Source organism: Anastrepha obliqua, unplaced genomic scaffold, assembly GCF_027943255.1.
Source record: "Anastrepha obliqua isolate idAnaObli1 unplaced genomic scaffold, idAnaObli1_1.0 ptg000059l, whole genome shotgun sequence".
NCBI lineage: Eukaryota > Metazoa > Arthropoda > Insecta > Diptera > Tephritidae > Anastrepha > Anastrepha obliqua.
In genome coordinates this window covers 51,628-62,500 of record NW_026562198.1, presented here as the reverse complement: position 1 = coordinate 62,500, position 10,873 = coordinate 51,628, and the positions used below count along the sequence as shown (strand labels likewise).

General features: G+C 37.9%; 1 non-coding gene and 2 pseudogenes across 1 annotated transcript; all 3 read right to left on the bottom strand.

The window, feature by feature from the left end:
• LOC129251636 (large subunit ribosomal RNA) overlaps positions 1 to 5,714 on the bottom strand; it is a 9,725-nt pseudogene extending 4,011 nt beyond the window's left edge.
• Positions 5,715 to 6,156: 442 nt separating this feature from the next.
• On the bottom strand, positions 6,157 to 6,337 carry LOC129251642 (5.8S ribosomal RNA; annotated as a pseudogene).
• Positions 6,338 to 6,926: 589 nt separating this feature from the next.
• LOC129251630 (small subunit ribosomal RNA) lies at positions 6,927 to 8,916 on the bottom strand. The gene has a single exon (XR_008583041.1). It is a non-coding gene; the product is annotated as a small subunit ribosomal RNA (ribosomal RNA).
• Between the last annotated feature and the right edge of the window lie 1,957 nt (positions 8,917 to 10,873).

Sequence of the window (10,873 nt, the reverse complement as noted above, 5' to 3'; positions counted from 1 at the left end):
AACGAGCAATTTGCTCGTCGACCCCGAAATTTTCAAACACGTTAAGCGGTATACCCAATACCGCTTCTCTAACGGTCTGACCGTATCTATTCCAGTCGGCGCATGTGGTACGCCATCGTCTCAATGGACTCACACTTTCCGACTGTGGGGTACGAGGAGTAACCATGATTTGAATTAAATTATGGTCACTAATTCCCCAACCACCCTTGACACTCCAGCTACATTCAAACTTGCTCGCGGCTGCTTCATTCATGAGCGTCACGTCAATGTCGCTCACTCCTCTAGGCCCATCAAACGTATACCATTCACTCGGTTCGTTTGCAATGAGGAGGCTATTTGCCACCACCCAATCGCTCATGGCCTCACCACGACTGTGGCTCCGATATCCAGCAGTGTGCCTGGATGTTTTGCTGAACCACATCGGGGAGGTGGCATTGGCATCGAGACACATGATGACAGGGTTGCTACTTTCACGTAGTAGCACCGCCTCTATGTATCTCAAGTATGGTTCTAGAGGTTCATTGAACTTGCAGTATAGGCTGGCGACATATACTTTGCCGAAATCGCCCTCAACACACACACATACTCCCCACTGTGATGAGTCAACCACTACGCAAGAGTAGCTTGGCTCACACACAGCTACTGCGGCATTGACTCCAAGGTCCGTAAAGACCCTGAAGCCACCAGGAAGACCTCTCACCACCCCATTGGTGGAGTATGGTTCCTGGAGCAAAGCAATGCCGCAGCCCCCCTCCGACATACACGCCCCCAATTCACACATCACGGCATAAGACCCCTGACAGTTCAGTTGATATAGCTCAACCATCAATGTCTAGCATTCGCACGGGCAACAATGGCACAGTACACCGGGCAGACAGTGGACATCATCAGATGTCCGGCTGGCTTGCCCTTAAATGCACAGTTGCGACAATGCGGGGCATTGCCACAACCTGCACTCCTGTGTCCTTCCTGCCCGCACCTACGGCAGACATCCTTCTTGGCTCTGCATTCTGCCACCCTGTGATCAAATCCCATGCATCGGAAGCAGCCGGGCGTCAGTTGGTCCGGCCGTACCCGGAAGGAAAACCACTTTACGTAGCAGCGACCTGCTTCCAGGAGGGCGGACATTAGCATGTCCGTGCCCTCAAGGACCACATTCGTCACTCCATCAGGGCTGACCTTCCACGGACGGCTGATCATCCTCACGTCCTTCTCAAGACACCCAGGGCTGAACTCCTTGAGGTTCAAACGGAACAACTCTCCCATGAACTCGTCAGGGGAGATCTCCGTGTGGACCCCCTGGACCACAACCCTAGGCCCCAGCTTCCGACGTATGCTCACATCGAGCCCCACCTCGGAAAACTTGGCATTTTTTACCAAGTTATCCCTCTCAGCAACTGATGGGGTGCGAATAATCGCACCTCCATCCTTCAACGGGCGCACCTCGTGCACCCTTACCCCCATAGAAGGCCCTACCTCTTTTACTACTTTTTTGATCACCTCTTTGGACGTAGTGGGGGTCTTACCCCTTACTACGACCGACCAGGTCTCAACTGGCTTGGGCACCGGCAACGCAGGCAACACAGGCGCAGGCGCCTGAGGTGCCGGCATCAGCGCTGCACCAGCCAGCGAAGCTCCAGCCGTCCTCCGAGGTGCTTCCTCTCTACTTGTTTTTGTGGCTTCCAACCGCCCACGAAGATGGGCGATCTCCGCCACCATCTCCACAAAAAGCGCCTCGAACTCCAAGGAGTATCCCAGGAGGTCCTTCGCTGCGTTCTTTGGGACGCCGTCCATGTCTATGACGGCTCCACTAAAGGCCGTCACAATGGACTTGAAACGCCCCATAAATTGCCCCCCAACTTTTTCACCGAACGCTCCCGAATTCTCCAGGGAAGCACCCGAAATTCTGCGGATTTTCTCCATCCGCTGCCCGGCTGGACCCGATTTGGCCCCTGCCTTCCGCACCTTTTTCTCCCCCTTTTTTTCCCCCTCGGAAACGCCCTCGCTTCCGCTTACCCCCAACTTACCCATTACGGGTGCTTTCGCCGTCACCTTTTCTGTTGTGACCGCTGCTCCTCCAGCGGTTTTCTTCTTCATGCGGGGGGGTGATCTCAGGAGGACCTCTTCCTCCCCCGACGTTGACTCATCCATCGCTGATGACGCCAATCTCGAACTGCCCTGGAGAGGGGTGCTCGCCCTCTTCATTCCTACGCCTAATTTGGGCATAGCCCTCTGCCACCACTGTAAATCGCGTCACGCAATTAAAACGCACAACAATTATAGTGGCACCCGCACGCAATTATAGTGGCACCCACTAACGGGAGAGTCCACCGACAATTCCACACACAGTTTATCACACACTTATACAGTTACGCCGTATATAGTGTTTCTCGCTACCCGCACAACGATTTTAGTTTTCCCACAGGTGCGCGCAATTATAGCGTCTCTCACTAAAATTCCGGGAAAACACAGCGGTATTTTCCCGTACTCACACAACGGCACTCACTAAGCACAATGCACAGTTCATGCACTGCTTCACCGCAGCGTTACTCAATTAGCGCTAATCACTCGCGGATATAGCACAAAAGAGAATTCGCAAAAATTTATAGCGTTCCTCGCTACCCACACAACAATAAAAGTTTTCCAGCACGTGTTACACCGACACAGGTGCGCGCAATTATAGCGGCGCCCACTTGACGGGACAATTACACGCACAATAGTTTTTCGCTTAATAGCTACCAGTCAGGTACGCGCAATTTAAGTGTCTCTCAGTAACGGCGAAAAACCCACCGACGGTCGCACGACAGCCGAACAGTTTCCTGCACACACACACGCGCCGATTTGTACACAATGTACGTCACTTGCCGACGGTAAAATGTAGTATTTTCTAGGGAAAAACAATCGCTCAAGAATATTTTTATAATTCGCAAAGTAAAAACATCCGCTCACGCGTCCGTTCGCTTCAACGTTCACAATTAGAATGAGTAGATAGGGACAGTAGGAATCTCGTTAATCCATTCATGCGCGTCACTAATTAGATGACGAGGCATTTGGCTACCTTAAGAGAGTCATAGTTACTCCCGCCGTTTACCCGCGCTTACTTGAATTTCTTCACTTTGACATTCAGAGCACTGGGCAGAAATCACATTGTGTCAACACCCGTTAGGGCCATCACAATGCTTTGTTTTAATTAGACAGTCGGATTCCCCAAGTCCGTGCCAGTTCTGAATTGATTGTTAATTGATAATCGTTATAATTTAAAAGGAATATATATCGAATGATATAATTCCTTAAAAATTTTAGCAAGAAAGTTCCACAATTGGCTACGTAACTACTATCCGGGGAACAAGAATCGTAATTCTCTATTTACCCAGAACGAGTACATAAACCATGGTATTGCTTCCCAATCAAGCCCGACTATCTCAATCTTCAGAGCCAATCCTTATCCCGAAGTTACGGATCTAATTTGCCGACTTCCCTTACCTACATTATTCTATCGACTAGAGACTCTTCACCTTGGAGACCAGCTGCGGATATTGGTACGGCCTGTTGAGAAGTTTGCGTGACCCCACCATAAATTTTCAAGGTCCGAGGAGAAAATATCGACACAACAGTAAATGTCATGCTCTTCTAGTCCATCTACCATATCTCTCTTCGAAAGACTTCCATGGTAGTACGACTATAAAACAGAAAAGAAAACTCTTCCGATATCTCTCGACGGCTTCTTTATGGTCGTTCCTGTTGCCAGGATGAGCACAAGGCCCATTTTTAATAACAAACGGATACTCAACAGGTTACGGAATTGGAACCGTATTCCCTTTCGTTCAAAATAATTCAAGTATTTTAATTATTTTTAAATATATTTTTATTAATATTTTTTTTTATTAAAAACTTGAAAATTTTCGGCTTTCGCCTTGAACTTAGGACCGACTAACTCGTGATCAACCACTGTTCACACGAAACCCTTCTCCACTTCAGTCCTCCAAGGTCTCATTCGATTATTTGCTACTACCACCAAGATCTGTACCAATAGCGGCTCCATGCAGGCTTACGCCAAACACTTCTAAGCACACTATTGTACCCTCCTACTCACTAAAGTTTCAAAATTTATAAATCAATCGAAATTGTTTTATAAATCATCTACTTTAGCGGTAATGTATAGGTATACAACTTAAGCGCCATCCATTTTAAGGGCTAGTTGCTTCGGCAGGTGAGTTGTTACACACTCCTTAGCGGATTACGACTTCCATGTCCACCGTCCTGCTGTTTTAAGCAACCAACGCCTTTCATGGTATCTGCATGAGTTGTTAATTTAGGCACCGTAACATTACGTTTGGTTCATCCCACAGCGCCAGTTCTGCTTACCAAAAGTGGCCCACTGGGCACATTATATCATAACCTCAACCTTCATATCAAGAAAGGTGAGGTTCTTACCCATTTAAAGTTTGAGAATAGGTTAAAATCGTTTCGACCCTAAGGCCTCTAATCATTCGCTTTACCAGATAAGATTATTTTATATAATTTTTAAATGCACCAGCTATCCTGAGGGAAACTTCGGAGGGAACCAGCTACTAGATGGTTCGATTGGTCTTTCGCCCCTATACTCAATTCTGACAATCGATTTGCACGTCAGAACTGTTTCGGTCTTCCATCAGGGTTTCCCCTGACTTCAACCTGATCAAGTATAGTTCACCATCTTTCGGGTCACAGCATATATGCTCAAGGTACGCTCCAGTTAGAGGTATAAATAATAATAAATTATCATTATACATAACTATATGGAACGCCCCGGGATTGAATTAATTGACTATTTATTAAAAAATAGACTAAAAATTAATCCCATTATATTTAAGTTAAGTTAATTATGCCATTAAGTTTAATATAACTCAATGACTTGCACATATGTTAGACTCCTTGGTCCGTGTTTCAAGACGGGTCCCGAAGGTATCCTGAATCTTTCGCATTGTTAATCATATAAATGCATACAAATAAATATTAATATCATAGATATTAAATTTTTTGTAAAATTCAAAAAATGAATTTTAGCATTATATATAATAAAATCTATCAACACTTTATCAAATCATTAGTATTTATTTTATGTTAATATGCTTAAAAAGCAAATTAATTTAAATAAACTTAATATCACCAATGATCTTTTGATAAATACTTTATTATGTTAATAGATTACAATGTCCTTATATGAAAAAAATGCACATTATTTTTTTAATTATTTAATGATGAATTTTTCATAATGGATATTCAGGTTCATCGGGCTTAACCTCTAAGCAGTTTCACGTACTATTTAACTCTCTATTCAGAGTTCTTTTCAACTTTCCCTCACGGTACTTGTTTACTATCGGTCTCATGGTTATATTTAGTTTTAGATGGAGTTTACCACCCACTTAGTGCTGCACTATCAAGCAACACGACTCTTTGGAAATATCTTTCTAGTAATCATTAACGTTATACGGGCCTGGCACCCTCTATGGGTAAATGGCCTCATTTAAGAAGGACTTAAATCGTTAATTTCTCATACTAGATATTAAGATATTCCATACACTGCATCTCACATTTGACATATAGACAAAGTGACTTAGTGCTGAACTATTTTCTTTTCGCTCGCCGCTACTAAGAAAATCCTTGTTAGTTTCTTTTCCTCCCCTCATTAATATGCTTAAATTCAGGGGGTAATCCCATATGAGTTGAGGTTGTTTTAATATTCTTTTTTTATCTTCTCACAATTTAATAAAAAAATTATATCATCTTTTCATCTCTATTTTTCTTTTCTCCTTTTATATATTGTAAATATATAAAAATAATAATAATGTAAAATGAGGCAATCCTAGAATAAAAAATTTAATTTTTATGCTAGACATTCCTCCTTTTAATTACATATATAAATTATTATTTTATATATATATATAAATAATATGAAAATTTTTTGTAAAGAATACTTAGATTCAATATTTTCATCATTTCATTTTATTTGAGAGGATTTTTTTTTTAAAGAATATATAATAAATAAAATTCATTATATATCTTTATTTTTTTTGCTATTAATATTATGAATTATTTAAAATCCAATAATATACACATTTGCTTAAATTCAATTATTTTTATAAAAGAATAAGCAACTTATTTAGCATAGTCTTACAACCCTCAACCATATGTAGTCCAAGCAGTACTTTAAAATTGAATTTAATGTACATAACAGCATGGACTGCGATATGCGTTCAAAATGTCGATGTTCATGTGTCCTGCAGTTCACACGATGACGCACAGTTTGCTGCGTTCTTCATCGACCCATGAGCCAAGTGATCCACCGCTTAGAGTATTTTTTTATTTATTTTTATTTATAACAAATGTCAATTTTTTTTTGCATATATTAATTGAAAGAGTAAAATTAAATAATATTAATAATATATAAATTGATTTTCTTTCAATAATATATATCAAATATATTTAACTCTAAACATTTTTATTAAGTTGCGAATGTCTTAGTTCAACAATAATACAGTGGTGGTATTTATTATGATTCAATTATTTTGTATTTTTTTAATCATTTTATGTATATATAATAATATAATAAATATATACCACTTTTGTTATTGTGAACAAATTAACTTATCATTCAATCAAATGAATAATAAGTACAACTTTTTATTTTCATGTTTAAAGGTTTTTAAAAGAAAAAAATAAGAAAAAACATTACAAAATGTACCATCATATATTATATTTAATATGATATAATTGATGGATCACAAATTGAATGAAAAAGAATAAAAAGAATTATGGATTCAAAATAATTATATAAATTTTTTTTTTTTCTTTTTTTTTTTTTTTTTTTTTTTCTTTTTGTTCGTTTGTTTGCTTGTCTGTTTGTTTGTTTGTTTGTTTGTTTTTCTTACGGATATGGAACACAATAATGATCCTTCCGCAGGTTCACCTACGGAAACCTTGTTACGACTTTTACTTCCTCTAAATAATCAAGTTCGGTCAACTTTTGCGAAACAACCGTGACACACGAGGCGTCACAGTGATCACGTCCGGAGACCTCACTAAATAATTCAATCGGTAGTAGCGACGGGCGGTATGTACAAAGGGCAGGGACTTAATCAATGCGAGTTAATAACTCGCACTTACTGGGAATTCCAAGTTCATGTGAACAGTTTCAGTTCACAATCCCAAGCATGAAAGTGGTTCAGCGGTTTACCCGGACCTCTCGGTCTAGGAAATACACGTTGATACTTTCATTGTAGCGCGCGTGCAGCCCAGGACATCTAAGGGCATCACAGACCTGTTATTGCTCAATCTCGTTACTGCTAGACGCAATTTGTCCATTTAAGAAGCTAGTGTCCTTATAATGGGACAAACCAACAGGTACGACTCCACTTATATAAACACATTCAAACACTTGTACATTCAAGATGTACGCATGAAAGAAGGCTATATAAGTTTCAACATCATAATCCTGAAAGCATCTATTTAATATATTTGAGTCTCGTTCGTTATCGGAATTAACCAGACAAATCACTCCACGAACTAAGAACGGCCATGCACCACCACCCATAGATTCGAGAAAGAGCTATCAATCTGTCTTACACGCTTATGTTCGGACCTGGTAAGTTTTCCCGTGTTGAGTCAAATTAAGCCGCAGGCTCCACTCCTGGTGGTGCCCTTCCGTCAATTCCTTTAAGTTTCAGCTTTGCAACCATACTTCCCCCGGAGCCCAAAAGCTTTGGTTTCCCGGGAAGCGACTGAGAGAGCCATAGTAGTAGCTACACCCAATTGCTAGCTGGCATCGTTTATGGTTAGAACTAGGGCGGTATCTGATCGCCTTCGAACCTCTAACTTTCGTTCTTGATTAATGAAAACATCTTTGGCAAATGCTTTCGCTTAAGTTAGTCTTACGACGGTCCAAGAATTTCACCTCTCGCGTCGTAATACTAATGCCCCCAAACTGCTTCTATTAATCATTACCTCTTGATCTAAAAACCAATGAAAGTAGAACAGAGGTCTTATTTCATTATTCCATGCACAAAATATTCAGGCATTTGGAGCCTGCTTTAAGCACTCTAATTTGTTCAAAGTAATTGTACCGGCCCACAACAACACTCGATGAAGAGCACTGAAGTAGGTTTAAATAGGAGGAATATATAAAAAATACATTGTATTAATTATATATAAGAACTCCACCGGTAATACGCTTACATACATAAGGTAATGTACATACCACAATATATAGTTGTACTACCCGTATGAAGCACAAATTCAACTACGAACGTTTTAACCGCAACAACTTTAATATACGCTATTGGAGCTGGAATTACCGCGGCTGCTGGCACCAGACTTGCCCTCCAATAGGTCCTTGTTAAAGGATTTAAAGTGTACTCATTCCAATTACAGGGCCTCGGATATGAGTCCTGTATTGTTATTTTTCGTCACTACCTCCCCGAACTGGGAGTGGGTAATTTACGCGCCTGCTGCCTTCCTTAGATGTGGTAGCCGTTTCTCAGGCTCCCTCTCCGGAATCGAACCCTGATTCCCCGTTACCCGTTGCAACCATGGTAGTCCTAGATACTACCATCAAAAGTTGATAGGGCAGACATTTGAAAGATCTGTCGTCGGTACGGGACCATACGATCTGCAAGTTATCTAGAGTTCAACCAATTTAACGATCAAATGATCGCTTGGTTTTAGTCTAATAAAAGCACACGTTCCATAAGGTCCGTGTTTATATTGCATGTATTAGCTCTAGAATTACCACAGTTATCCAAGTAACTGTTAACGATCTATGGAACCATAACTGATATAATGAGCCTTTGCGGTTTCACTTTTAATTTGTTTGTACTTAGACATGCATGGCTTAATCTTTGAGACAAGCATATAACTACTGGCAGGATCAACCAGAATAATATTTTTATTTATATATTTTTCTTTGTTTTTCATATTTGAAAATTTCATAAATTACGGTGTATATAAAAAGTAAAGGGGCGACCCCCCTTTAGCTTTTCTTATCAAAATTCAAAAACCGTTTTTTATGAAAAAGAATTTTCGTTCTCTATATTATATATTTTATATAAAAATATAAGAACGATATTTCTTCTTAATATTTGCCAATTTTCAAATAATTTATCATTCTTAATAACATTTTACTTTTTTTTCAAATGCATTTTTAATGTAATAATTTCATATATTACATAATTTTTCTCTTTGAATTGAAATTAATAATTTCATAATTCTATTTTTTAATCATAAATATATATGATTGAAAAAATTTTCTCCTCTTTTCCTTTGTTTAAAATTTAATTTTTCTTATAAATTTTTGTTTTTCTTATTTTTTTCTCTTCATCATCTGTTTAATTTCCTGTATTTATACAAGAAACAAACAGTTGAGGATAATTTCTATGTAATGCTAGTATAGAATATAAAATTTTGAATTCAAAAATTTATTTCTATTTAAACTAACTATAGAAAACCAGGAATAAAATACAATAACACCAATATGCCATAACATGTTAGTATAGAATATAGATTCTTCATATATGTATATATATTCGAAAATTTTTTCTATTTAAACTAACGTATGGAAAACCAGGAATAAAATCATAATATTACCAGTTTAATATGGCTCAAATTCGAGTTTCATATAGTTATGATTCGATTTATATGCTTCAATATCATTGGTTAGTTAACTTTTGATATTTTCATATTATATCACATGCCTTCACCGTGAGTGTTTTTTGCCATGCACACCTCACATTGTCAAAAATGTATGGGAAAAATTCATTTCAATACATTTCAGTTTGATTTGAAATGTCTTTATTATATATTTTAATGGCAATATGCCAAGGTTATATTCCATAAAATGTTAGTATAGAATATAGATTCTTCATATATGTATATATATTCGAGAATTTTTTTCTATTTAAACTAACGTATGGAAAACCAGGCATAAAATCACAATATTACCAGTTTAATATGGCTCAAATTCGAGTTTCATATAGTTATGATTCGATTTATATGTTTCAATATCATTGGTTAGTTAACTTTTGATATTTTCATATTATATCACATGCCTTCACCGTGAGTGTTTTTTGCCATGCACACCTCACATTGTCAAAAATGTATGGGAAAAATTCATTTCAATACATTTCAGTTTGATTTGAAATGTCTTTATTATATATTTTAGTGCCAATATGCCAAGGTTATATTCCATAACATGTTAGTATTAGAATATAGATTCTTCATATATGTATATATATTCGAAAATTTTTTCTATTTAAACTAACGTATGGAAAACCAGGCATAAAATCACAATATTACCAGTTTAATATGGCTTAAATTCGAGTTTCATATAGTTATGATTCGATTTATATGCTTCAATATCATTGGTTAGTTAACTTTTGATATTTTCATATTATTTCACATGCCTTCACCGTGAGTGTTTTTTGCCATGCACACCTCACATTGTCAAAAATGTATGGGAAAAATTCATTTCAATACATTTCAGTTTGATTTGAAATGTCTTTATTATATATTTTAGTGCCAATATGCCAAGGTTATATTCCATAACATGTTAGTATTAGAATATAGATTCTTCATATATGTATATATATTCGAAAATTTTTTCTATTTAAACTAACGTATGGAAAACCAGGCATAAAATCACAATATTACCAGTTTAATATGGCTTAAATTCGAGTTTCATATAGTTATGATTCGATTTATATGCTTCAATATCATTGGTTAGTTAACTTTTGATATTTTCATATTATTTCACATGCCTTCACCGTGAGTGTTTTTTGCCATGCACACCTCACATTGTCAAAAATGTATGGGAAAAATTCATTTCAATACATTTCAGTTT